Consider the following 27989-nt stretch of genomic DNA (forward strand, 5'->3'; position numbering starts at 1 on the left):
GGTAGTAGTTCGCAAATCCCAGGAAACGTTGAATAGCCCGCAGACCAGTAGGGCGAGGCCAATCCAAAACTGCAGCCAATTTTATTGGATCCATTTGTAGTCCTTCATGAGAGACAATGTATCCTATTCTCCAGTTTGGCATTGTTACGCCGAGCGCTCCGGGTCCCCGCTCCTCCCCGGAGCGCTCGCTACACTCTCGCTACTGCAGCGCTCCGGTCAGATCCACTGACCCGGTGCGCTGCGATACCGCCTCCAGCCGGGATGCGATTCGCGATGCGGGTGGCGCCCGCTCGCGATGCGCACCCCAGCTCCCGTACCTGACTCGCTCTCCGTCGGTCCTGTCACGGCGCGCGCGGCCCCGCTCCCTAGGGCGCGCGCGCGCCGGGTCTCTGCGATTTAAAGGGCCACTGCGCCGCTGATTGGCGCAAGTGGTTCTAATTAGTGTGTTCACCTGTGCACTCCCTATGTATACCTCACTTCCCCTGCACTCCCTCGCCGGATCTTGTTGCCATTGTGCCAGTGAAAGAGTTTCCTTGTGTGTTCCTAGCCTGTGTTCCAGACCTCCTGCCGTTGCCCCTGACTACGATCCTTGCTGCCTGCCCCGACCTTCTGCTACGTCCGACCTTGCTTCTGTCTACTCCCTTGTACCGCGCCTATCTTCAGCAGTCAGAGAGGTTGAGCCGTTGCTAGTGGATACGACCTGGTCACTACCGCCGCAGCAAGACCATCCCGCTTTGCGGCGGGCTCTGGTGAAAACCAGTAGTGACTTAGAACCGGTCCACTAGCACGGTCCACGCCAATCCCTCTCTGGCACAGAGGATCCACCTCCTGCCAGCCGGCATCGTGACAGTAGATCCGGCCATGGATCCCGCTGAAGTCCCTCTGCCAGTTGTCGCCGACCTCACCACGGTGGTCGCCCAGCAGTCACAACAGATAGCGCAACAAGGCCACCAGCTGTCTCAACTGACCGTGATGCTACAGCAGCTACTACCACAGCTTCAGCAATCATCTCCTCCGCCAGCTCCTGCACCTCCTCCGCAGCGAGTGGCCGCTTCAGGCCTACGACTATCCTTGCCGGATAAATTTGATGGGGACTCTAAATTTTGCCGTGGCTTTCTTTCTCAATGTTCCCTGCACTTGGAGATGATGTCGGACCAGTTTCCTACTGAAAGGTCTAAGGTGGCTTTCGTAGTCAGCCTTCTGTCTGGAAAAGCTCTGTCATGGGCCACACCGCTCTGGGACCGCAATGACCCCGTCACTGCCTCTGTACACTCCTTCTTCTCGGAAATTCGAAGTGTCTTTGAGGAACCTGCCCGAGCCTCTTCTGCTGAGACTGCCCTGTTGAACCTGGTCCAGGGTAATTCTTCCGTTGGCGAGTACGCCGTATAATTCCGTACTCTTGCTTCTGAACTATCCTGGAATAATGAGGCCCTCTGCGCGACCTTTAAAAAAGGCCTATCCAGCAACATTAAAGATGTTCTGGCCGCACGAGAAATCCCTGCTAACCTACATGAACTCATTCATCTAGCCACTCGCATTGACATGCGTTTTTCCGAAAGGCGTCAGGAGCTCCGCCAGGATATGGACTTTGTTCGCACAAGGCGTTTTTTCTCCCCGGCTCCTCTCTCCTCTGGTCCCCTGCAATCCGTTCCTGTGCCTCCCGCCGTGGAGGCTATGCAGGTCGACCGGTCTCGCCTGACACCTCAAGAGAGGACACGACGCCGCATGGAGAATCTCTGCCTGTACTGTGGCGGTACCGAACACTTCCTGAGGGATTGTCCTATCCGTCCTCCCCGCCTGGAAAGACGTACGCTGACTCCGCACAAAGGTGAGACAGTCCTTGATGTCAACTCTGCTTCTCCACGTCTTACTGTGCCTGTGCGGATATCGGCCTCTACCTTCTCCTTCTCTACTATGGCCTTCTTGGATTCCGGATCTGCAGGAAATTTTATTTTGGCCTCTCTCATCAACAGGTTCAACATCCCGGTGACCAGTCTCGCCAGACCCCTCTACATCAATTGTGTTAACAATGAAAGATTGGACTGTACCATACGTTTCCGCACGGAGCCCCTCCTAATGTGCATCGGACCTCATCACGAGAAAATTGAGTTTTTGGTCCTCCCCAATTGCACTTCCGAAATTCTCCTCGGACTACCCTGGCTTCAACACCATTCCCCAACCCTGGATTGGTCCACTGGGGAGATCAAGAGTTGGGGTTCCTCTTGTTTCAAGGACTGCCTTAAACCGGTTCCCAGTTCTCCTTGCCGTGACCCTGTGGTTCCCCCTGTAACCGGTCTCCCTAAGGCCTATATGGACTTTGCGGATGTTTTTTGCAAAAAACAAGCTGAGACTCTACCTCCTCACAGGCCTTATGACTGTCCTATTGACCTCCTCCCGGGCACTACTCCACCTCGGGGCAGAATTTATCCTCTCTCTGCCCCAGAGACTCTTGCTATGTCTGAGTACATCCAGGAAAATTTAAAAAAGGGCTTTATCCGCAAATCCTCCTCTCCTGCCGGAGCCGGATTTTTCTTTGTGTCCAAAAAAGATGGCTCCCTACGTCCTTGCATTGACTACCGCGGCCTTAATAAAATCACGGTAAAGAACCGCTACCCCCTACCTCTCATCTCTGAAGTCTTTGATCGCCTCCAAGGTGCCCACATCTTTACCAAACTGGACTTAAGAGGTGCTTATAATCTCATCCGCATCAGAGAGGGGGATGAATGGAAAACGGCATTTAACACTAGAGATGGACACTTTGAGTATCTGGTCATGCCCTTTGGCCTGTGCAACGCCCCTGCCGTCTTCCAAGACTTTGTTAATGAAATTTTTCGTGATCTCTTATATTCCTGTGTTGTTGTGTATCTGGACGATATCCTGATTTTTTCTGCCAACCTAGAAGAACACCGCCAGCATGTCCGCATGGTTCTTCAGAGACTTCGTGACAATCAACTTTATGCCAAAATGGAGAAATGTCTGTTTGAATGTCAATCTCTTCCTTTCCTAGGATACTTGGTCTCTGGCCAGGGACTACAAATGGATCCAGACAAACTCTCTGCCGTCTTAGATTGGCCACGCCCCTCCGGACTCCGTGCTATCCAACGTTTTTTGGGGTTCGCCAATTATTACAGACAATTTATTCCACATTTTTCTACCATTGTGGCTCCTATCGTGGCTTTAACCAAAAAGAATGCCAATCCTAAGTCATGGCCTCCTCAAGCGGAAGACGCCTTTAAACAGCTCAAGTCTGCCTTTTCTTCGGCTCCCGTGCTCTCCAGACCTGACCCATCTAAACCCTTCCTATTGGAGGTTGATGCCTCCTCAGTAGGAGCTGGAGCGGTCCTTCTACAAAAAAATTCTTCCGGGCATGCTGTTACTTGTGGGTTTTTTTCTAGGACCTTCTCTCCGGCGGAGAGGAACTACTCCATCGGGGATCGAGAGCTACTAGCCATTAAATTAGCACTTGAGGAATGGAGGCATCTGCTGGAGGGATCAAGATTTCCAGTTATTATTTACACCGATCACAAGAACCTCTCCTATCTCCAGTCTGCCCAACGGCTGAATCCTCGCCAGGCCAGGTGGTCTCTGTTCTTTGCCCGATTTAATTTTGAAATTCACTTTCGGCCTGCCGATAAGAACATTAGGGCCGATGCTCTCTCTCGTTCCTCGGATGCCTCGGAAGTAGAGCTCTCTCCGCAACACATCATTCCTCCTGACTGCCTGATCTCCACTTCTCCAGCCTCCATCAGGCAAACTCCTCCAGGGAAGACCTTCGTCTCTCCACGCCAACGCCTCGGAATCCTCAAATGGGGTCACTCCTCCCATCTCGCAGGTCATGCGGGCATCAAGAAATCCGTGCAACTCATCTCTCGTTTCTATTGGTGGCCGACTCTGGAGACGGATGTTGTGGATTTTGTGCGAGCCTGCACTGTCTGTGCCCGGGATAAGACTCCTCGCCAGAAGCCCGCTGGTCTTCTTCATCCTCTGCCTGTCCCCGAACAGCCTTGGTCTCTGATTGGTATGGACTTTATTACAGACTTACCCCCATCCCGTGGCAACACTGTTGTTTGGGTGGTCGTTGATCGATTCTCCAAGATGGCACATTTCATCCCTCTTCCTGGTCTCCCTTCAGCGCCTCAGTTGGCAAAACAATTTTTTGTACACATTTTTCGTCTTCACGGGTTGCCCACGCAGATCGTCTCGGACAGAGGCGTCCAATTCGTGTCAAAATTCTGGAGGGCTCTCTGTAAACAACTCAAGATTAAATTAAACTTTTCTTCTGCCTATCATCCTCAATCCAATGGGCAAGTAGAAAGAATTAACCAGGTCCTGGGTGATTATTTACGGCATTTTGTTTCCTCCCGCCAGGATGACTGGGCAGATCTTCTACCATGGGCCGAATTCTCGTATAACTTCAGAGTCTCTGAATATTCCTCCAAATCCCCATTTTTCGTGGTGTACGGCCGTCACCCTCTTCCCCCCCTCCCTACTCCCTTGCCCTCTGGTTTGACCGCTGTGGATGAAATATCTCGTGATCTTTCCACCATATGGAAAGAGACCCAAAATTCTCTCTTACAGGCTTTATCACGCATGAAGAAGTTTGCTGATAAGAAAAGAAGAGCTCCCCCCATTTTTTCTCCTGGAGACAAGGTATGGCTCTCCGCTAAATATGTCCGCTTCCGTGTCCCTAGCTACAAATTGGGACCACGCTATCTTGGTCCTTTCAAAATTTTGTGCCAGATTAATCCTGTCTCTTACAAACTTCTTCTTCCTCCTTCTCTTCGTATTCCTAATGCCTTTCACGTTTCTCTTCTTAAACCACTCATCATCAACCGTTTCTCTCCCAAACTTGTTTCTCCCACTCCTGTTTCCGGCTCCTCGGACATCTTCTCCGTAAAGGAGATACTGGCCTCCAAGAAGGTCAGAGGGAAAACTTTTTTTTGGGTCGATTGGGAGGGTTGTGGTCCTGAAGAGAGATCCTGGGAACCTGAGGACAATATCCTAGACAAAAGTCTGCTCCTCAGGTTCTCAGGCTCTAAGAAGAGGGGGAGACCCAAGGGGGGGGGGTACTGTTACGCCGAGCGCTCCGGGTCCCCGCTCCTCCCCGGAGCGCTCGCTACACTCTCGCTACTGCAGCGCTCCGGTCAGATCCACTGACCCGGTGCGCTGCGATACCGCCTCCAGCCGGGATGCGATTCGCGATGCGGGTGGCGCCCGCTCGCGATGCGCACCCCGGCTCCCGTACCTGACTCGCTCTCCGTCGGTCCTGTCCCGGCGCGCGCGGCCCCGCTCCCTAGGGCGCGCGCGCCGGGTCTCTGCGATTTAAAGGGCCACTGCGCCGCTGATTGGCGCAAGTGGTTCTAATTAGTGTGTTCACCTGTGCACTCCCTATGTATACCTCACTTCCCCTGCACTCCCTCGCCGGATCTTGTTGCCATTGTGCCAGTGAAAGCGTTTCCTTGTGTGTTCCTAGCCTGTGTTCCAGACCTCCTGCCGTTGCCCCTGACTACGATCCTTGCTGCCTACCCCGACCTTCTGCTACGTCCGACCTTGCTTCTGTCTACTCCCTTGTACCGCGCCTATCTTCAGCAGTCAGAGAGGTTGAGCCGTTGCTAGTGGATACGACCTGGTCACTACCGCCGCAGCAAGACCATCCCGCTTTGCGGCGGGCTCTGGTGAAAACCAGTAGTGACTTAGAACCGGTCCACTAGCACGGTCCACGCCAATCCCTCTCTGGCACAGAGGATCCACCTCCTGCCAGCCGGCATCGTGACAGGCATAGAGATGATTTCTCCGTAGGCGTCGTAGGACCAGACGAACATGAGTACGATGCTCTTCCAAGTTGGAAGAATAAATCAGTATGTCATCAAGATAAACGACTACACAGGTATAGAGAAGGTCGCGGAAGATATCATTGACGAATTCTTGGAAAACAGCTGGAGCATTGCAAAGGCCAAAAGGCACCACTAGGTACTCAAAATGTCCATAGCGGGTGTTGAAAGCCGTTTTCCATTCATCTCCCTCTCGAATTTGAATCAGGTTGTAGGCACCTTGTAAATCCAGTTTGGAGAAGACTTTGGTCCCCTGAAGACGATCAAAAAGTTCTGAGATCAGAGGAAGAGGAAAATGATTCTTGACCGTGATCTTGTTCAGACCTCTGTAATCAATACAAGGACAGAGAAAACCATCCCTCTTACTGACAAAGAAGAATCCGTCTAACCTATTTGGTGGTTCTCTTGGATGTACTCTTGCATGGCTTGAGTCTCTGGGACAGATAAAGGATAGATTCTACCCCGAGGTGGCAAAGTCCCAGGCAGTAAATCAATCGGGCAGTCGTAAGGATGATGTGGAGGCAAAGTTTCGGCCTGTCTTTCGCAGAAGACATCTGAGAAATATTGATAAGGCTTAGGCAGACCTGACATGGGAGAAATTACATAAAGAATTTTAGGCTGGACCGACTCTAGACAACGATTATGGCAGCATTGCCCCCAGCGAGTGACCTCTCCGGATTTCCAATCAAGCTGCAGGGAATGGAGTTGGAGCGAAGGAAGACCAAGAAGTATCTGAGAAGTACAATGTGGTAGCACAAAGAATTCAATCCTCTCCTTATGTGAGACCCCCACTTGCAGAAGGAGAGACTCCGTGCGATATAGTACTCTACAGTCCAGTTTTTGTCCTGTGACAAAAGAGATGAACAGAGGCTTGGCAAGGTGACTCACTGGAAGGCGTTGTTCATGCACGAGTGAGGCATCAATAAAATTTCCAGCAGAACCAAAAGAGTCCAAAAATACAGTAGCGAAGAAAGAAGTCTGAGCAGAAATGTGGATTTGTACGGAAATATTCAAACGAGAAGAGACGGTGCACACACCCAAAGAAGTCCCTCCTACATATCCTGAGTTCGGACGTTTTCCTGGATACTGAGAATGGGCAAGGCAGTCTTTGAGGAAATGTTCTGGACTGGCACAGTATTGCTGCGACGTCGGTATCTTTCCTCCTGGGTGAGGCGAGTATGATCCTCTGGCATAGCCTTTTCAGAAAATCCACTTTCTTTTAGGAGCTCCTCCTGTCTTTCGGACAAACGTACATCAATTTGTGCGGCCAAATGGATCAACTCACACAGGTTAGACAGAAGATCTCGAGCAGCAAGAGCGTCCTTTATGCTACTAGAAAGTTATTTTTTAAATATAGCACACAAGGCCTCATTGTTCCATGCCAATTCAGAAGCAAGGATACGAAACTGGACTGCATAGTCTCCCGCAGAGGAAGTCCCTTGACTCAGGTTAAGAAGCTCAGACTCGGCAGAGGAGACACGTGCGGGTTCTTCAAAAACACTGCGGAATTCAGCCAGGAAAGCCGTGAGGTTGAAGGTAATTGGATCACTTGGATCCCAGAGCGGAGTAGCCCAGGCCAGGGCCTTTCCAGACAAGAGGCTGATCACAAAGGCCACCATAGCACGCTCCATAGGAAACAGATCCGTCTTGAGCTCCAGGTGCAAGGAGCACTGTGTCACAAAGCCCCTACACTGCTTAGGATCTCAGTCAAACTTTGTGTGAAGGGGAAGACGAAGCTTAGATGCTGAAGGAGCTGCAGGAACTCATGGTGACTGCTGCTGCATAGTCAGAAGTAGCTACGCCATGGCAGACAGTTGATTTAATTGCTGCGCCTGATGGGCCAACTGTTGCGACTGATGGACCACTTCGGAGGAGAGATCCGAATCCTTACGGAAGAGGTACCTCGGCAGGATCCATGGCCGGATCTTACTGTAAGACTCACCGCAGACGGCAGGTACCCAGGGAGTAGTAGATCCGTAGTTCCACGGTAGTCTGGAGCGGGTGATGTAGTGGATCCGTTGGACCTGTGTGGCAGATGACGCGGGCCGTGCCAGGGAGCGGAGTCTAAGGTGCCGCTGGTTTTCACCAGAGCCCGCTGCAAAGCAGGTTGGACTTGCTGCAGCAGGCGACACCCAGGTCGCTACCCCTGGCACGACTCGACCACACAGGCGGCTGAGGTGATGCGTGGCACCGAAGGAATAGGCAGGACGTAGTCAGGCTGGCTAGAGGTAAGGCGGCACAGGATCATAGTCAGTAGGGTAGCAGAAGGTCAATAGGCTGGCGACTAGAAACAAGGTTGGGTCACGGAATACAAAGGTCTGGTACATGGCAAGGAAACACTAGGACTGCTTTCTCTAAGACGCAAGGCAAACAAAGATCCGGCAAGGGTACTAGGGAGGTGCTAAAACCTATAATAATGGTGCAGGTGTTAATACTAATTACGGGTGCACTGGTCCTTTAAATTTCAAAGCTCCGGCACGTGCGTCGGAGCTGAGAGACAGAGGCCGGGGACGGAGGTGAGTGACGGGCTGGGACTCGCATGCGGGCGCGTCCTGTGATACGAATCCCAGCCCCGCCGGGAGCTGACATACGGGGAGAGATGCGCTCACGGCCGGTATGTCTGGCCGGAGCGCTGTTTATTACAACAAATCAACAATTTTGCCATAGACATAACTTTATGATTACACATCATATGGAAAACCTTGTGGTTATATGTTTTTAGGAAGTCTTGATTTCAACTGAAGATTTAGAAAAGCACTAAGTTTCCACCTGTTAATTCCTCTTTTAGCTACATAGAAAATAATTTTATATAAACACTTTTATATTAAAGTGTCACATGTACCTCAGAATGGTACAAATGAAAAAACATCAACTTGTCTTGGCACCCCAAGGCCTCTGTGGCTAGATATAGTGCCAACATGACATCTTAACTATAAGGAAGTCCCACAATCCTTTGTGCTTAACCCCTTAACGATGCAGGACGTATATTTACTGTTACGCCTAGCGCTCCGGGTCCCCGCTCCTCCCCGGAGCGCTCACGGCGTCTCTCTCCCTGCAGCGCCCCGGTCAGTCCCGCTGACTGGGAGCGCTGCACTGACATGGCCGTCGGGGATGCGATTCGCACAGCGGGACGCGCCCGCTCGCGAATCGCATCCCAAGTCACTTACCCGTCCCGGTCCCCTGCTGTCATGTGCTGGCGCGCGCGGCTCCGCTCTCTAGGGCGCGCGCGCGCCAGCTCTCTGAGACTTAAAGGGCCAGTGCACCAATGATTGGTGCCTGGCCCAATTAGCTTAATTGGCTTCCATCTGCTCCCAGGCTATATCTGCTCACTGCCCCTGCACTCCCTTGCCGGATCTTGTTGCCTCGTGCCAGTGAAAGCGTTTAGTGTTGTCCAAAGCCTGTGTTACCTGAACTCCTGCTATCCACCTTGACTACGAACCTTGCCGCCTGCCCCGACCTTCTGCTACGTCTGACCTTGCCTCTGCCTAGTCCTTCTGTCCCACGCCTTCTCAGCAGTCAGCGAGGTTGTGCCGTTGCTAGTGGATACGACCTGGTTGCTACTGCCGCAGCAAGACCATCCCGCTTTGCGGCGGGCTCTGGTGAACACCAGTAGCCTCTTAGAACCGGTCCACCAGCACGGTCCACGCCTATCCCTCGCTGACACAGAGGATCCACTACCTGTAAGCCGAATCGTGACAGTAGATCCGGCGATGGATCCCGCTGAGGTGCCGCTGCCAAGTCTCGCTGACCTTCCCACGGTGGTCGCTCAGCAATCGCAGCAGATTGCCCAACAAGGACAGCAGCTGTCGCAGTTGACCACCATGTTACAGCAACTTCTGCCTCTGCTACAGCAGCAACCATCTCCTCCGCCAGCTCCTGCACCTCCTCCGCACGCAGCGAGTGGCCGCTCCTAGCCTCCGCTTGTCCCTGCCGGACAAATTTGATGGGGACTCTAGACTCTGCCGTGGATTTCTGTCTCAGTGTTCCCTGCATATGGAGATGTTGTCGGACTTGTTTCCTACAGAACGGTCTAAGGTGGCGTTCGTAGTGAGCCTTCTTTCAGGAAAGGCCTTGTCTTGGGCCACACCGCTCTGGGACCGCAATGATCCTGCCACAGCCACAGTCCAGTCCTTCTTCGCTGAGGTCCGTAGTGTCTTCGAGGAGCCAGCCCGAGCTTCTTCTGCCGAGACTGCCCTGCTGAACCTGGTCCAGGGTAATTCTTCAGTGGGCGAGTACGCCATCCAATTTCGTACTCTTGCTTCCGAATTATCATGGAATAACGAGGCTCTCTGCGCGACCTTTAAAAAAGGCCTATCCAGTCGCATCAAGGATGTGCTGGCCGCACGAGAGATTCCTGCCAACCTGCAAGAACTTATCCATTTGGCCACCCGCATTGACATGCGTTTTTCTGAGAGACATCAGGAGCTCCGCCAGGAAAAAGACTTAGATATCTGGGCACCTCTCCCACAGCATCCTTTGCAGTCTACGCCTGGGCCTCCCGCCGAGGAGGCCATGCAAGTGGATCGGTCTCGCCTGACCCAGGAAGAGAGGAATCGCCGTAGGGAAGAAAATCTTTGTCTGTACTGTGCTAGTACCGAGCATTTCTTGGTGGATTGCCCTATTCGCCCTCCACGTCTGGGAAACGCACGCACGCACCCAGCTCACGTGGGTGTGGCGTCTCTTGGTTCAAAGTCTGCTTCTCCACGTCTCACGGTGCCCGTGCGGATTTCTCCTTCAGCCAACTCCTCCCTCTCAGCCGTGGCCTGCTTGGACTCTGGTGCCTCTGGGAATTTTATTTTGGAGTCTTTGGTGAATAAATTCTGCATCCCTGTGACCCGTCTCGTCAAGCCGCTCTACATTTCCGCGGTCAACGGAGTCAGATTGGATTGCACTGTGCGTTACCGCACAAAACCCCTCTTAATGTGCATTGGACCCCACCACGAAAGGATTGAGTTCTTCGTCCTTCCCAACTGTACCTCTGAGGTCCTCCTCGGTCTGCCATGGCTCTGGCTTCATTCTCCCACCCTTGACTGGACCACCGGGGAGATCAAGAATTGGGACTCTGCTTGCCACAAGAGATGCCTCTCCCCCCCTCCCAGTCCCGTCAGGCAAGCCTCAGTGCCTCCTCATGGCCCCCGTCCTTGTGTCACCCTGCCCTGTGCCAAGCTTCACCTCTGCCCTCCCTCCCCATTCCCACTCCTGCTGTACTGCCTGCCTTTGAGGAAACCCTCCATTCACTCCCGGTGTCCTCATCCCAGGTTAAGCAGTTGTCGGACAAAAAAAGGGGGAGACCTAAGGGGGGGGGGTACTGTTACGCCTAGCGCTCCGGGTCCCCGCTCCTCCCCGGAGCGCTCACGGCGTCTCTCTCCCTGCAGCGCCCCGGTCAGTCCCGCTGACCGGGAGCGCTGCACTGACATGGCCGTCGGGGATGCGATTCGCACAGCGGGACGCGCCCGCTCGCGAATCGCATCCCAAGTCACTTACCCGTCCCGGTCCCCTGCTGTCATGTGCTGGCGCGCGTGGCTCCGCTCTCTAGGGCGCGCGCGCGCCAGCTCTCTGAGACTTAAAGGGCCAGTGCACCAATGATTGGTGCCTGGCCCAATTAGCTTAATTGGCTTCCATCTGCTCCCAGGCTATATCTGCTCACTGCCCCTGCACTCCCTTGCCGGATCTTGTTGCCTTGTGCCAGTGAAAGCGTTTAGTGTTGTCCAAAGCCTGTGTTACCTGAACTCCTGCTATCCACCTTGACTACGAACCTTGCCGCCTGCCCCGACCTTCTGCTACGTCTGACCTTGCCTCTGCCTAGTCCTTCTGTCCCACGCCTTCTCAGCAGTCAGCGAGGTTGTGCCGTTGCTAGTGGATACGACCTGGTTGCTACTGCCGCAGCAAAACCATCCCGCTTTGCGGCGGACTCTGGTGAACACCAGTAGCCTCTTAGAACCGGTCCACCAGCACGGTCCACGCCTATCCCTCGCTGACACAGAGGATCCACTATCTGTAAGCCGAATCGTGACATTTACGTCCTGCGCCGGCTCCTGCGATATGAAGCGGGATTGCGCCGCGATCCTGCATCATATCACGTCGGTCCCGGCGCTCATCAACGGCCGGGACCCGCGGCTAATACCACACATCGCCGATCACGGCGATGTGCGGTATTAACCCTTTAGAAGCGGCAGTCAAAGCTGACCGCCGCTTCTAAAGTGAAACTGAAAGTGACCCGGCTGCTCAGTCGGGCTGTTCGGGACCGCCGCGGTGAAATCGCAGCGTCCCGAACAGCTGACCAGACACCGGGAGGGCCCTTACCTGCCTCCTCGGTGTCCGATCGACGAATGACTGCTCCGCAGTCAAGCGCCGATAATGCTGATCAGAGGCGTGTTAATACACGCCAGTGATCAGCATAGGAGATCAGTGTGTGCAGTGTTATAGGTCCCTATGGGACCTATAACACTGCAAAAAAAATGTTAAAAAAAAGTGTTAATAAAGGTCATTTAACCCCTTCCCTAATAAAAGTTTGAATCACCCCCCTTTTCCCATAAAAAAAATAAAACAGTGTAAAAAAAATAAATAAATAAACATTTGTGGTATCGGCACGTGCGTAAATGTCCGAACTATAAAAATATATCATTAATTAAACCGCACGGTCAATGGCGTACGCGCAAAAAAATTACAAAGTCCAAAAAAGCGTATTTTGGTCACTTTTTATATCATTAAAAAAAATGAATAAAAAGTGATCAAAAAGTCAGATCAAAACAAAAATCATACCGATAAAAACTTCAGATCACATCGCAAAAAATGAGTCCTCATACCGCCCTGTACGTGGAAAAATAAAAAAGTTATAGGGGTCAGAAGATGACATTTTTAAACGTATACATTTTCCTGCATGTAGTTATGATTTTTTTCAGAAGTGCGACAAAATCAAACCTATATAAGTAGGGTTTCATTTTAACCGTATGGACCTACAGAATAAAGATAAGGTGTAATTTTTACCGAAATATGCACTGCGTAGAAACGGAAGCCCCCAGAAGTTACAAAATGGCGTTTTTTTTTAAAATTTGTCGCACAATGATTTTTTTTCCGTTTCTCCGTGCATTTTTGGGTAAAATGACTAATGTCACTGCAAAGTAGAATTGGCGGTGCAAAAAATAAGCCATAATATGGATTTTTAGGTGGAAAATTGAAAGGGTTATGATTTTTAAAAGGTAAGGAGGAAAAAACGAAAGTGCAAAAACGGAAAAACCCTGAGTCCTTAAGGGGTTAAAGCTTATTATTTCCGGAGGACTCCCACATAACTTATCCACTATCCACAGAATAGGGAATAAGTACTGTAACTGATCGTGGGGGGGTCTGACCACTGGGAGCGATCTTCATAACAGGAACCAGGTCTCAGTGAGGAGCACATGCTTCAGATGGCATGCGCTCCATTCATTTCAATGGGAGCACCAGAGAGACACAGGAACAGCACTCGTGGATCATCGGTGCTCCCATAGAATTGAATGGAGTGCGCGCTGTCTACAATATGCACTCCTCACTGAAAAAGCCGGGGTCTTTTCCCAGCAGTCGGACCTCCACAAGCAGCTGCTTATCCCTCTATCTTGGGGATAGGGGATAAGTTAATTTAGGCTTATTTAACCCCTTAATGCATATGGACGTTTATGAACGTCAATAAGCGTCTCCTGAGGTATGATGCGCTTAGCAGGTGAGCGTGGATCATACCCGGTGGATCCTGGTTACTATAAGCAACCAGGACCTGTGGCTAATGTCGGAATTCGCCAATCTGGCTGATGTCCGGCATTAACTCTTTAGATTGATAGTTGATCGCTGCTTCTAAAGTGAAAGTAAATGCTTCCCGGCAGCTCAGTTGGGCTGATCGGGACCATGGCGGTAAAATCGCGATGTCACGATCAGCTAGGAGGCAGCAGAAGGGTGGCTCACCTGCCCCCTGCGTGTCCGATTGGCAATTGATTGCTGCAAGCCTGAAATCCAGGCTTGAGCAATCAACTGCCGAAAACACTGATCCCTGCCATTGAATGCAATGGCAGTGATCAGTGTATTGAATCAATGTACTGCGTGTTATAGTCCCCTATGGGGGCTATAACATTGCAAAAAAAAAGGGGAAAAAAAAGTTAATAAAGATGATTTAACGCCTTCCCTAATAAAAGTTTAAATCACCCCCCTTTTCCCAATAAAAAAACTGTGTAAATAGGAATAAAAATAAACATATGTGGTATCGCCGCGTGTATAAATGTCCGAACTATTAAAAAAAATCATTAATTAAACCGCAAGGTCAGTGGCGTATGTACAAAAAAATTCCAAAGTCCAAAATAGCATATTTTTGGTCACTTTTTATACCATAAAAAAATTAATAAAAAGCGATCAAAATGGTACTGATAAAAATTTCAGATCATGGCACAAAAAAATTAGCCCTCATACAGCCTCGTATATGGAGAAAAAAAAAGTTATAGGGGTCAGAATTTTGAAAATGTAGTTATGATTTTTTTTCAGAAATAAAACAAAATCAGAATAAAGATAATGTGTCATTTTTACCGAAAAATTTACTGCGTAGAAAGGGAAGCCCCCAAAATTACAAAAATGAAGTTTTTTTTTCCATTTTGTCGTACAATTATGTTTTTTTCCATTTCGCCGTAGATTTTGGGGTAAAAATTACTGATGTCATTACAAAGTAGAATTGGTGGCACAAAAAATAAGCCATCATATAGATTTTTAGGTGCAAAATTGAAAGTGTTATTATTTTTAGAAGGTGATGAGGAAAAAACGAAAATGCAAAAACTGAAAAACCCTTCGTCCTTAAGGGTTTAATTTAAAGAAGCCTAAGTTATTTAATTTAGGCTTCTTTAAATCCAGTATGCACATATGGGATATTTGAAAAAACGCTAGAATTAGAGGAAAAAATATAAAGTTATTTCTCTGTCAACACCTGCTTTTACAGAAAAAATTTATTAAAATGGTATAAATGGGAAAAAAACACCTCTGCCTTCTGTGAAACACTTAAAGTGTTAATAAACTTCCTTAAAAATTCCCTAAAAAAATCTGATTTTTAAACTTTCTTGAAAATTTCTGCTAAATGTATTATAATGTATATAAAAAAATAAAACAATGTTTAACAAATGATGGCAACATAATGTGAATTAAAACCTAATATTTGTGGCACGACTATTCATTTATCTTACAAGCAGAGAATTTCATACCTAGAAAAAGCTAATTTTTTTTCACAAAAAAACACTGAATACATCAACAGAAATTTACTACTAATATAAAGTATAATTTGTCATGAAAATGTTTTCTCTGAATCACTTGGATAAGTAAAAGTATTCAAAAGTGATTAAAACATAAAGAGATGTTTGAAAAATGGGACTCGATCATTAAAGCCAAAACAGGCCCAGGTATGGAGTAGTGTTGCTCGCGAATATTCGCGAATATAGCACTATATATTCGTAATTATGAATATTGTTTTTTTTTGTTTTTTTTTTACTTTATTTATTTTTTTCACAGTACACATCACAGTGATCATCCCTTTCTGCTTCCAGCTTGTGTGGTGTAAAGAAGGCTTTAATACTACTAATTTGCATGTGCTAATTTTCGCATATGCGAATTTTCGCTTATGTTAATTAATATATATGCTAATTTTCGCATATGTAAATGTTCACATACGCAAATTTTTATATATGCGAAAATAAATCGAGAATATTACGAATATGCGAATATTCGCGAATATATGACGAATATTCGTCCATATATTCGAGAATATTCGCAAATTCGAATATGGCCTATGCCGTTCAACACTAGTATGGAGGGGTCCTCGGGGGATAAGCTATCAGGTGTCACTCTTGACACCCGATGCGATCGTCCATAATATAGTAGACATGTGGAGCGGCTCTATACAGCGCTCGCCTCTCTGCACTATACTCCGGCCAGTGATGTGAATAGAACATCACTCATTCATATTTTCTGCCTAGAGTGGTGATTGGCCGGATGGTTGCAGCCAATCACCACTCTCTGAGAGAAATATGAATGAATAAGTGGCTGGCCGGAGTATAGTGCAGAGATGCGAGAGCAGTATAGAGCCGCTCCACATCTCTGCAATAGACAGGACGATTGCAGCGGGTGTCAGTAGTGATACCCGCTGTGATCTGTTCTTACCTGCAGGTACTACTACTCCCAACATGGAGCACGCTCTGCTCCATGCTGGGAGCTGTAGTACCTGCATTAATAGACAGATCACAGCGAGTGTAATTTCTGACACCTTTTGCGATCTGTCTATTAATGCAGGTACTACAGCTCCCAGCATGGAGCAGAGTGTGCTCCATGTTGGGAGTAGTAGTACCTGCAGTTAAGGAAAGATCACAGTGGATGTCACTCCTGACACCCGCTGTGATCCTCCTGTATAAGGTATAGATGCGGCCGGCATCTTCTATGGTCCCCTGCACTGACGTACATATACACATATTCCTATTTCCCACAGAGAGCTGTGATTGGCTGGAACCATCTGGCCAATCACAGCTCTCTGCAGGAAATATGAATAGGTTTATATGTACGGCAGTGCAGGGGACCATAGAAGAGCGGCCGACTGCATCATACATTATACAGGAGGATTGCAACGGGCAATTTGTCAATTAATACAGGTACTACTACTCCCATCATGGAACAGTGCGTTCCATGCTGGGAGTAGAAGTACTAACTAAAAAAAAAGTGAAAAAAATTAAGAAAAAAAGTGATAAACATACACACACTACATTTTTATTATTGTCGGCTACATTTTTAGGTCCCTGTCCGCACACATAAATTGATCCCTGTTTTAAAAATTAATAAAAAATTTGTTTAAAAAAAGATACATTTAGTTTTTTCCTTCACTACTGTATCTTTTTTATTTTTTTTATTTTTTAATGGTACCCTAGTAAATTTTTATTAAAAAAGGTATCTCCATCACTTTTTTTGGATCACTAAAGTCCAAAAAAGAATAAAAACCACCGGCAAAAACACCAAAGTTACTACGTATCCACATGCCTGGCTAATTGACACTGACTGTCCTCAACTAGTCCACACCCTGTCTTACCACACTACCTGCACCTTTACTATGTCACATTCCGCTGCCTGTCGTAATGGGTGTCTCGGATGTCTGATTGTGGCCTCTGGGCGGGGTAAGTCGACCCTCTGGATTCTCTTGTATCTTGTCATGTCCTCTCCTCTCTGTTCTCTCCCTTTCCTTGCTTTGTCCCACTTCCTTTCTTCTCACCCCTTTCCCTCTTTCGTTCCTTGCTGCAGGAGCGGTCTTATGTCCATTTTCTCATAACTAGTTCCAGTGTTTACCTATATACGTACATGGGCCCCCTGAAGATGTACTCTCTTGACACTAATCCACATGTCTACAGGGTCCCAATTTGTACTTTTGTAGCTTTTATTGCTTAGTCATTGTTACTACCGCACTTTGACGTGCCTGAACTTTCTCTGATTGTTCACAGTACACGATTGTTACCATTATTCCATCTGATGTTGTATTGTATTCCTTTATTTATTTTTTTTACTTTGAAAAAAAAAAAAAAAAAAACACCAAAGTTAAAACCCACATATGGTTTTTCTTGGTGTTTTTTCACTCCCATAGGTTTCTATGGGAGAAAAACGCCACGATTTTGACAAAAAAAATCACCACTGGCTCAACATGCTGTGATTTTGGAAAACCGCCAAGGAGCTTAAAAATGACAAAAAAAGAGTGAAAAAACACCAAAAGGAATGCCAATTGGAATAAGAATTTTAGTGATTTCTCAATGATTTACAGCTAAATATACCTCCTGGTGCTTTAATTAGCAGGGCATCAGGGCATACATTTACGTCCTGTGTTATTAAGGGGTTAAAAAGACACAGTTAATAAATCTCGTTCACTGCATAGTCAAGAATGAAGCACTGCATTTCACAGTCACTTTTGCCAAAGTTGTCTATTTTAAAATTGCGCAAAATTTTTGCGCAAAACTAACTTCTCAAAAAAATTTCAAAGGCAATGATAAATCTCCCCTATTTATATGGTATAACTTTTGTAGTGTTATAGTAACATACAGTCATATATTTTAATGGTCATTGAAGGTTTGCCCTTGGAATTAAATTGAGGTTTGCCCTTGTTTTAAATAGGCTCTCTCATTAAAAAAAAATTTGCTATTACACTCCTTATGGTAAATAAAAAATATTTCTGTTGTTTAATTTATTTATCAATGATATAGAGGATGGCATTAACAGCTCTGTTTCTATCTTTGCAGATGACACCAAGCTTTGTAGCATGGTACAGTCTATAGAGGATGTGCATAAGTTACAAGATGACTTGGATAGACATAGTGTCTGGGCATCCACTTGGCAAATGAGGTTCAATGTGGATAAATGTAAAGTTATGCATCTGGGTACTAATAACCTGCATGCGTCGTATGTCTTAGGGGGGATTAAACTGGCAGAGTCACTGGTAGAGAAAGATCTGGGTGTACTTGTAGATCACAGGCTACAGAATAGCATGCAATGTCAGGCTGCTGCTTCCAAAGCCAGAAGGATATTGTCATGTATCAAAAGAGGCATGGACTCAAGGGACAGGGACATAATACTCCCCCTTTATAAAGTATTGGTACGGCCTCACCTGGAATTTGCTGTTCAGTTTTGGTCGCCTGTTCATAAAAGGGACACTACGGAGTTGGAAAGGGTGCAGAGACGCGTGACTAAACTAATATGGGGCATGGAACATCTTAGCTATGAGGAGCGATTAAAGGAGTTACAATTGTTTAGTCTTGAGAAGAGACGTTTAAGGGGGGATATGATAAATGTATATAAGTATATAAATGGCCCATACAAAAAATATGGAGAAAAACTGTTCCAGGTTAAACCCCCCCCAAAGGACGAGGGGGCACTCCCTCCGTCTGGAGAAGAAAAGGTTTAGTCTAAAGGGGCGACACGCCTTCTTTACCGTGAGGACTGTGAATTTATGGAACGGTCTACCTCAGGAACTGGTCACAGCAGGAAAAATTAACAGCTTTAAAACAGGGTTAGATACATTCCTGGAACAAAATAACATTAATGCTTATGCAGAATTATAAAACTACATCCCTTTCCCTTATCCCCTTACACCCTTCACTTCAATTCCCTGGTTGGACTTGATGGACGTATGTCTTTTTTCAACCATACTAACTATGTAACTATGTAACTAACTATGTAACTTTGTTTAAAAAAAAAAAGTTTTCTATGTTTTACTTGTATTAAAAAAAAACTGCCACTACTTGTCTAGAGCACATTTCCCTACTTGTCCAGAGCACATTTCCCCCTATCTTTTGCACAGACTTTCAATTCCTGCTGACCTGGCAGAAGTCCAAAATCAGAAAATGCAATCTGAAGTGCTGTGGGGGGTTTGGGGGGGGGGGGGGTGCAGCCTTAGCCAATCATAGCTCATCTCACACCCTGAGCTGCTCTGGGCTGTGTGTAGCAGAGTGAGGGAGGAAGTTCTCTCTGTTGGGTAACGCCCCTTCCCAGTCTGAATCTGACTGAGAAGAAAATACAGAGCAATATCAAGGTAGAAAACTAAAAAATTATAAAAAAAAATAAAGGCGGGTGTGGTTTATCATGATGGGGGCAGTGAACTGGGAGGATTATAAAATTCAACAAGATCATGAGAGGTACTTTTTAAGTAATGATGAAGCAGCCATCTGCAAGAATAGCCACAAGATGTGTGTTTTGACCATAAAAGACAGAAAGTTATAGAGTAACAAGGTTAAAATATACATATACTGTAAATATATATAAATCAGTCTGACAAAGGGTCACGTGACCTGAAAAGTGTTACTGCCATCCCCGCGTTTCAGTATGTGTGCGTATCCTGTCCTGTGTTTTTAATCTCCAATAAATCTGAAGACATTCCAGCACTGGTTTCTGCTCTTTCACTGTTCATACACATAAATGTTCAGTTCTGAATGCCAATGTTTAGTTTTGAGGCAATGTTTAGAACAAACATTTAGATACTGTATATTGTATCATTAAGTAAAGTGCTTGAATTTTGAGAGAACAGTAGTGTATTATATAATTACATTATATGTGTTAGGGCCTATTCACACGTACAGTATTCTTTGCATATTTGATGTGCAGGATTAGAAGCTGTGTTCAGTCATTTAGTTTCCATTGAAATCTGCAGCAGAATATCCTGCACATCAAATCTGCACAGAATACTGTACGTGTCAATAGACCATTAATCTACAATCTAAGGACCAATATCTATGTGGGCCAGGAAAGGGCCTCGTTGTAACAAAAAGGCTGTAGCCCAATTAAGCCCCTGCATGTCTGTTTTACGAAGAAGTTAAATAAAGAAGCTGAATCTGCCTTACGAAGAAGCTAAATAAAGAAGATTTCCCAGAAAGGATGAGTACCATGTTTTCCTATTCTGTTCTATTTTCTGTATTCTATTTGCCTTAACCCCTTAAGGACCCTTGATGTATGCGTACATCATGACACCGTGGTACTTAAGGACCCATGACGTACGCGGGGATCGGACCGGGATGCCTGCTGAAATCATTCAGCAGGCATCCCGTGCAAACGCCCAAGGGCGTCATTAGACCCCCCCCCCATGTCACGATCGCGGCAAATCGCAAGTGAATTCACACTTGCGATTTGCGCGATTCCAGGTCATTACGGGTCAATGGTGACCCAGTGACCTGGAATATAAAGGGGATCACGGTTGTTTAAGACACCCACGATCCCCCTGAAGGCATAGGAGTGAGGTGGCAGGGGTGCCACCCCTCCTATCCTTGCTATTGGTGGTCTAGACGCGACCACCAATAGCAGATCGGGGGTGGGGGGTTAACTTTTGTTTTCCCCATCATGCCCATCCACAATAGGTGGGGCAGAACGGGGAACGGAAGGAGACCGGCGCCGAAGATCCACTTACCGATCCGGGCAGGCGTCGGAGGCAGCGGGCGATGGAGATCGGTGGGCGGCGATGACGTGCGGCTGGATCCGACGGAAGCCGGTAAGTTGCCTAGCAACATCCGGAGGGTACAGTTTGAGACCATTATACAGTGGTCTCTAACTGTAGCCCTCCAGATGCTGCAAAACTACAACTCCCAGCATGCCCAGGCAGCTGTTTGGTCATGATGGAATATGTAGTTTTGCAACAGCTGGAGGGCTACAGTTAGAGACCACTATACAGTGATCTCTAAACTGTATTCCTCCAGATCTTGCAAAACTACAACTCCTAGCATGCCCAAACAGCTGTTTGCTGTCTGGGCATGCTGGGATTTGTAGTTTTGCAACAGCCGGAGGACCACAGTTTGGAGATCACTTTGCAGTGTTCTCTAAAACTGTAGCCCTCCAGATGTTGCAAAACTGCAAATCCCAGCATGCCCAAACAGCTGTCTCGGCATGCTGGGAGTTGTAGTTGTGTACCTCCAGCTATTGCATAACTACATCTCCCAGCATGCCCTTCGGCAATCAGTACATGCTAGGAGTTGTAGTTTTGCAACAGCTGGAGGCACACTGGTTGGAAAATACTGAGTTAGGTAACAGAACCTAACTGAAGGTTTTCCAACCAGTGTGCCTCCAGCTGTTGCAAAAGTACAACTCCCAGCATGCACGGTCTGCCACTACATGCTGGGAGTTGTAGTTTTGAAACAGCTGGAGAGGTTTACCCCCACCTCCCCCCAGGTGAACGTACAGGGTACATTCACACGGGCAGGTTTACAGTAAGTTTCCTGCTTCAAGTTTTGGCTGCGGCAAATTTTTCACCGCAGCGCAAACTCCTAGCGGGAAACTCACCGTAACACGCCAGTGCGAATGTACCCAAAAAACACTACACTACACTAACACATAATAAAGAGTAAAACATAACATATACACCCCCATACACTGTCCCCCGCCCCAATAAAAATTTAAAATGTATTGTATGGCAGTGTTTCCAAAACGGAGCCTACAGCTGTTGCAAAACAACAACTCCCAGCATTTCCAGACAGCCACTGAGTGTCCAGACATGCTGGGAATTTAGCAACAGCTGGAGGCACTCTGTTTGGGAATCACTGGCGTAGAATACCCCTATGTCCACCCCTATGCAATCCCTAATTTAGTCCTCAAATGCACATGGCGCTCTCTCCCTTCGGAGCCCTGTCGTATTTCAAGGAAACAGTTTAGGGCCACATATGGGGTATTTCCGTACTCGGGAGAAATTGCACTACTAATTTTGGGGGGCTTTTTCTCCTTTTACCCCTTATGAAAAGGAAAAGTTGGGGGCTACACCAGCTTGTTAGTGTAAAGAAATACCAAAAGACCCCCAAAGACACCCAAAATTTGTAACGCAATTTCTCCTGAGTACGAAAATACCCCATATGCGGGCGTAAAATGCTGGGCGGGCGCACAACAAGGCTCAGTAGTGAGAGCGCACCATGTACATTTGAGGCCTAAATTGGTGATTTGCACAGGGGTGGCTGATTTTACAGCGGTTCTGACATAAACGCAAAAAAAGAAATACCCACATGTGACCCCATTTTGGAAACTACACCCCTCATGTAATGTAATAAGGGGTACAGTGAGCATTTACGCTCCACAGGGGTCTGACAGATTTTTGGAACAGTAGTCCGTGAAAATGAAAAATGTAATTTTTCATTTGCACAGCCCATTGTTCCAAAGATCTTTCAAACGCCAGTGGGGTGTAAATAATCACTGCACCCCTTCTGTGAGGGGTGTAGTTTCCAAAATGGGGCCACATGTGGGGAGGTCCACTGTTCTGGCACCACGGGGGGCTTTGTAAATGCAAATGGCCCCTGACTTCCATTCCAAACAATTTTTTTCCCCCAAAAGCTCAATGGCGCTCCTTCTCTTCTGAGCATTGTAGTGCGCCAGCAGAGCACTTGACGTCCACACATGGGGTATTACCATACTCAGAAGAGATGGGGTTACAAATTTTGGGGGGCATTTTGTCCTATTACCCCTTGTAAAAAAATTTAATTTGAGGGAAAACTAGCATTTTAGTGAAAAAAAAATTATTTACACATCCAACTTTAACGAAAAGTCATCAAACACCTGTGGGGTGTTAAGACTCACTGGACCCCTTGTTACGTGCCTTGAGGGGTGTAGTTTCCAAAATAATATGCCATGTGTTTTTTTTTTTTGCTTTCCTGGCACCATAGTGGCTTCCTAAATGGGACATGCCCCCAAAAAACCATTTCAGCAAAATTTGCTTTTCAAAAGCCAAATGTGACTCCTTCTCTTCTGAGCATTGTAGTTCGCCCTCAAAGCATTTTACGTCCTAACTAGTGTTGCTCGCGAATATTCGCAATTTGAATTTTAATCGCGAATATTGCATATTCGCGAATTTGCGAATATTACGAATATAGCACTATATATTCGTAATTACGAATATTCGTTTTTTTCACATATGCGAAAATTTATGCGCATATGTGCGTATTCGTATTCGCGAATATTGAGTCCTCCCTTATTTCATGGTATGGGGAACTGTGACTAGTGCATTGACTCTGTGATTTTTTTGCCCATTGAAACCAATAGGCCCATTGTGGTCTATGGGGATCTCATGGCATGTAAAACAGTAAGCTAAGCAGGATGGGAGACCACCACAGGTTTGAGTCCCGGGGTGGGACAGAGTGTTACAGTGCTGTGGTTTAACTTTACTTTCCTGGAAAAGCAGCTGAGTTGCCCATAGCAACAAATCAGATCGCTTCTTTCATTTTTCACAAGGCCTCTGCAAAATGAAGGAAGCAATCTGATTGGTTGCTATGGGCAACTCAGAAACTTTTCCTCTGGACAGGTTTTGATAAATCTACCTCTATGGGGGATATTCATCAAAACCAGTGTAGAGGAAGAGTTTCTGAGTTGCCCATAGCAACCAATCAGATTGCTTCCTTCATTTTTCACAAGGCCTCTGCAAAATTAAAGAAGCGATCTGATTGGTTGCTATGGGCAACTCAGAAACTTTTCCAGGAAAGTAAAGTTAAACCACAACATTGTAACACTCTGTCCCACCCCGGGACTCAAACCCGTGGTGGTCTCCCATCCACTGTGCTGCCAAGACGGTCGTGCTTACCTTACTGTTTTACATGCCGTGAGATCCTCATAGACCACAATGGGCCTATTGGTTTCAATGGGCAAAAAATCACGGAGTTAATGCACCAGTCACAGTTCCCTATACCATTAAATAAGGGAGGACTAAATATTCGCGAATATGCGCAGATGCGGAAAACCAGTGTAGAGGAAGAGTTGTGCAGTTGCCCATAGCAACCAATCAGATTGCTTCCTTCATTTTTTTTAAAAGGCCTCTGAAAAATGAAAGAAGCGATCTGATTGGTTGCTATGGGCAACTCAGAAACTTTTCCTCTGGACAGGTTTTGATAAATCTCCCTCTATGGGGGAGATTCATCAAAACCAGTGTAGAGGAAGAGTTGTGCAGTTGCCCATAGCAACCAATCAGATTGCTTCCTTCATTTTTGAAAAGGCCTCTGAAAAATGAAGGAAGTAGTCTGGTTGCTATGGGCAACTCAGAAACTTTTCCAGGAAAAGTTTCTGAGTTGCCATTGCAACCAATCAGATCGCTTCTTTCATTTTGCAGAGGCCTTGTGAAAAATGAAAGAAGCAATCTGATTGGTTGCTATGGGCAACTCAGCATCGTTTCCAGGAAAGTAAAGTTAAGCCACAACACCGTAAAACTCTGTCCCACCCCGGGACTCGAACCTGTGGTGGTCTCCCATCAACTGTACTGCCAAGACGGTCCTGCTTAGCTTACTGTTTTACATGCCGTGAGATCCCCATAGACCACAATGGGTAAAAAATCGCAGAGTTGATGCACTAGTCACAATTCCCTATACCATTAAAGAAGGGAGGGCTCAACATTCGCGAATATGCGCATATATTTTCGCATATGCGCAAAAAAGACGAATATAACGAATATGCGAATTTCGCGAATATATGACGAATGCCGCTCATCACTAGTCCTAACATGGGGTATTTCCATACTCATAAGAGATGGGGTTACAAATTTTGGGGGGGCATTTTGTCCTATTATCCCTTACAAAAAATTTAAATTTGAGGGAATACTAGCACTTTAGTGGAAAAAAGAAAATCATTTACACATCCAACTTTAATGAAAAGTCGTCAAACACCTGTGGAGTGTTAAGGCTCCCTGTACACCTTGTTACGTGCCTTGAGGGGTGTAGTTTCCAAAATAGTATGCCATGTGTTTTTTTTTTTTGTTTTTTTTTGCTGTTCTGGCACTATAGGGGCTTCCTAAATGTGACATGCCCCCCAAAAACCATTTCAGAAAAACTCACTCTCCAAAATCCCACTGTCGCTCCTTCCCATCTGAGCCCTCTACTGCGCCCGCCGAACACTTGACATACACATATGAGGTATTTTCTTACTCGAGAGAAATTGGGTTACGCATTTTAGGAAGATTTCTCTCCTTTTACCCCTTGTAAAAATTCAATAACTGTGTCCACAATAACATGCGAGTGTAAAAAATGAAGATTTTGAATTTTCTCCTTCAATTTGCTGCTATTCCTGTGAAACACCTAAAGGGTTAACAAACCTTTTGAATTTCATTTTGAATACTTTGAGGGGTGCAGTTTTTATAATGGGGTCATTTTTGGGGTATTTCTAATAAGAAGGCCCTTCAAATCCCCTTCAAAACAGAACTGGTCCCTGAAAAATTTCGATTTAAAAAATGTTGTGAAAAATTGGAAAATTGCTGCTATACTTTGAAGCCCTCTGGTCTCTTCCAAAAGTAAAAACATGTCAACTTTATGATGGAAACATAAAGTAGACATGTTGATTATGTGAATCAATATATAATTTATTTGGAATATTCATTTTCCTTGTAAGCAGAGAGCTTCAAAGAACAAAAAAATGCAAAATTTTACATTTTTTCATCAAATTTTAGAATTTTTCACCAAGAAATGATGCAACTATCGACAAAGTTTTTGCAGAAACATAAAGTAGAATATGTCACAAAAAAACTATCTCAGAATCAGAATGAAATGTAAAAGCATCCCAGAGTTATTAATGCTTAAAGTGAAAGTGGTCAGATGTGCAAAAAATGGCTGTGTCCTACAGTGAAAATTGGCTGGGTCCTTAAGGGGTTAAAGAAGAATTCCAGGGAGTAACAACCAACAAACCTTTACTGACCTTTCTTGCTCCCCCACCACTATCAAGTTGCTGTGCTCTTGCTGTGCAGTGCTTCCAGGGTTGTAGAGGGCATGTGGTATTACTGGCTCTGTCAAATATATATTTATATACAGTATATGTATCAGGAGGCAGGCTCTGGTCACACCTTATACTGAAATATGCTGATGCTGTATAATGAAGGAAATTAAATTACAATATAGAACACACTGAATGCCAATTACCTGTGAAGACTCATGTGTGCGTGACCATGATGCCTTATGGCTAGATTTAATTCCATCAATCTGTACATCATAGTTACAATCCAGCTCCAAATTCCACTAATGCACCATTCTTTTGTACTGTCCAAGTGTTGCTAGGGTCATAAAACATCCGGGGCAAGGGCCCTCTGTGTTGCATTTTTCCCTTCTGATAGTCAGTCAAGCTAGGACTAGCAACATTAAATACAAACTCAAAAATGCATCTGTTCTATTATGCTAGCAGCAGCATAGCCCTTTACTATCTTACATAATCCAGTATTTTTCAGGGCAAAAATACGCCACAAAAAAGGATATGTGTAGGAGGCCTTAGAGTGGATGTACATGTACTGTAATTTAATAAAAAAAATCCACACAAAATCTCCAGGTTACATTTAGTGATGAGCGGCATTGGCCATATTCGAATTTGTGATATTTCGCGAACATATAGACAAATATTCGCCCTATATTTACAAATTTCATGTATTCGTTATATTCGCATATGTGAATATTCACATATTCACGTATTTGAGGAAGAAAACAGTGAGGGGGTGGTCAACTTTACTATTGGTTGCTAGGGTTGTTGTTGATAACCTCTGACAAGGGAATTTGCATCATTCTAATTGGCCCACAAGTGAAAAGAAGGAATATGCGAATATGCGCAAATGTGAAAAAAGTGAATGTTCGTAATTTCGAATATATTCCCGAATTCGCAAATTTGCGATATTCGCGATAAAAATTTGAAATGCGAATATTCGCTCCCAACACTAGTCACATGTTGCATTGCGGGAAATATATAGTACAGCAAGTTCACAGTGACCACGCATCCAGCATTTCATGCACGCATTTTGTCTGGATTTGTCTGTGCCATAAAATTACAGCACATGTGAATCTGCCGCGAGGCCTCCTTCACATTATTTCTTTTTGGCAGTTTTTGGCTTAAAAAAGGGACTGTTTTTTTTTGTACTTTTTCCTATGGCCCAATATATATTTGAAAACCGTTAAAAAGGTATACAAATGTTAACCGCTGCATAGCCATAGGTGATAAGGGACTAGCATAGTCTGAATGTGACATTTTGGTCTGTTTTATGCCAGTATTTATTTTACTAAAAACAAAGTGTGGTATAAAACTATACCAGAATTAATCAGGGAACACAATGTCACAACTAGACTATATCTGGTCTGTTATCACATATGGTTACAATGCAGTATATGTTTGAAAATATTATTCACTCATACTGGATCCACAACTATGGATTTTACAACTGAGGATCCACGTTTTCATATCTGCAGCGGATCTTGGGTGCGTGTGAATGCATCCTAAAGGCATCCAAATGTATACTAGCAGCAGAGCCCAGAAACCTAATGTGAACAGGAACAAAGCCACGTGTAGATGCGTTTTAGTGATCACAGTTATATATATATGTATTTCCTGGATGTCCTCTGGCAGCAGAACAAAGGGGTTAAGTACATCCTTAGCCTTATAGGACAGAACACATATTGGTAGCAATCATAACATTAACCACTTAAGGACCAAGGGCGTACAGGTACACCCTGACGTCCTGGTACTCAAGGACCAAGGGCATACCTGTATGCCCGTGGGTAGAGATGAGCGAATTGAATCTGATGAATCCGAATTTATTATGAATTTCAGGAAAAATTTGATTTGCAACGAATGCGAATACTGCCGCAATTCTATTGCGTGAATCGCCTCATTAAACTCCATTTAGTGCGGTCTAGGCTCCAGGGCATCTAAAATGGTGGATCCACATGT

The 27989-nt window shown here is 46.0% G+C and overlaps 1 protein-coding gene across 1 annotated transcript in view; it reads right to left on the bottom strand.

Moving 5' to 3' along the window:
• LOC130284952 (putative methyltransferase DDB_G0268948) overlaps positions 1 to 20830 on the bottom strand; it is a 139841-nt gene extending 119011 nt beyond the window's left edge. Inside the window, exon 1 of the mRNA XM_056535935.1 lies at positions 20749 to 20830. The gene's annotated coding sequence lies outside the window, so the exon portion shown is untranslated. The remainder of the gene's footprint in view (positions 1 to 20748) is intronic.
• Positions 20831 to 27989: the final 7159 nt, after the last annotated feature.

This window comes from Hyla sarda, chromosome 8, assembly GCF_029499605.1.
Source record: "Hyla sarda isolate aHylSar1 chromosome 8, aHylSar1.hap1, whole genome shotgun sequence".
NCBI classification, from domain to species: Eukaryota; Metazoa; Chordata; class Amphibia; order Anura; family Hylidae; genus Hyla; species Hyla sarda.